Here is a 1,704-nt window from a genome sequence, read left to right as displayed (position 1 = left end):
CACACACACACACACACACACACACACACACACACACACACACACACACACACACACACACACACACACACACACACACACACACACACACCCACACGGTGTGCGTGTCACGTCTAGAGCGGAGCTATTACGTCTGGAAATATGACCAGCCTCCTGGAGAGAGACAGATAGTGTAGACTCGAGACGCACATTCAATACATAGACATTCACTGCAGCTTGCCTGCCGCGCATTGCAACATACTTTCGTACGCGCGTGTGCGTGCGTGTGCGTGCGTATACGCGCGTGCATGCGCGTGCATATACGCGCGTGCGTGTTCGTGCGTATACGCGCGTACGCCACCCATCGGTGGACCTAGAACACAAGGATGCCCTACACCAGAAATGACACAGAAATGACACCAGAAATGAAACAAATTCATTCCCCGATTCGTTCACCAGAAGAAAGAGAAAGAACGAGAGGCGACACCAATGCCACCTGACATACCTTTTCGCGGACCACACACACACAGATACACACACGCGCGTGCTCTCTTCCATGTGATCCACGTCTTTCTCCATTTCCCCCAAGCCACGTGAACGAACCTGCGGGCAGAGTTGAAATACACGTGTACGTACGTGTGTGTGTGTGTGCGTGTGTGGCGTGTGGTGTGTGTGTGTGTGTGTGTGTGTGTGTGTGTTGTGTGTGTGGCGGTGCTGTGTGTGCGTGTGTGCGTGTGTCGTCTGCGTGCGTAGCGTGTCGTGGCTTGTGTGTGTGTGCGTGGCGTGCGCGCGTGCGTGCGTGCGTGGTGTGTGCGTGCGTGCGCGCGCTGCGTGTGTGTGTGGTGTAGTTTGCTATAGTGATTACGAAAAATCGAGCGATCCCAGCAGCAGCGACTCGTACATTAATTACATACGGGCCTGGATCTAAACCGCGGATGCATGCCCTTTGTAGCATGAATGCCTTCGCCTTGAATAGTGACGAAGCAGCAATTTCCTGAGATACGGGTTTGCTAATAAAACTTGCAAATGGACGCGCTCACACACGCACACAGCGTGCACAACACACACGCATACACACACTACACACACACACACCACACACACACACACACACACACACACACACACATCAGCACACATCACACATGCACACACGTATATATAACACACACACACACACACAACACACACACACACACCCAGCACAACAACACACACACACACACACCACACACACATACAAACACACAGGCCACGCGCACGTACACATTCAGCAGAAATAACTGCAGGGTGCTCAATATTTCCTTGTCTGAAGCCGGCTTAAAATGAATGACGCATACAAAAAAAGCCGGAACAGTCAAGAACATTTCGAAATGTGATTCGACGAATTTCCTGAAATTACTTCTCTACAGAAACACTCGAGTGAAACGCGAGGAGGGATGGTGTACAGCGCTTAATGCCTTCCTTTCTTCCCCACCCCTCTCCTCTTTCTCTCTCTCTCGCCCCCGTCTCTTTTCTACCTCCCCACTTCAACACTTCACTGTTTTCCCTCTTCCACCTCCACCCGCCACCACGCCCCCCCCCCCCACCAACACACCACTATCAATCACCAACCACCACACACACCACCACACCAAACCATCACCATCACCACGCAACCACCACACACCACCACCACCCACGACCACTCACCATCGCCCACCACCACCTACCACCACCACCCCA

The sequence above is a fragment of the Priapulus caudatus genome, unplaced genomic scaffold (genome assembly GCF_000485595.1).
Source record: "Priapulus caudatus unplaced genomic scaffold, Priapulus_caudatus-5.0.1 Scaffold1238, whole genome shotgun sequence".
Classification (NCBI taxonomy): Eukaryota; Metazoa; Priapulida; class Priapulimorpha; order Priapulimorphida; family Priapulidae; genus Priapulus; species Priapulus caudatus.
This window is presented reverse-complemented; position numbering follows the sequence as displayed.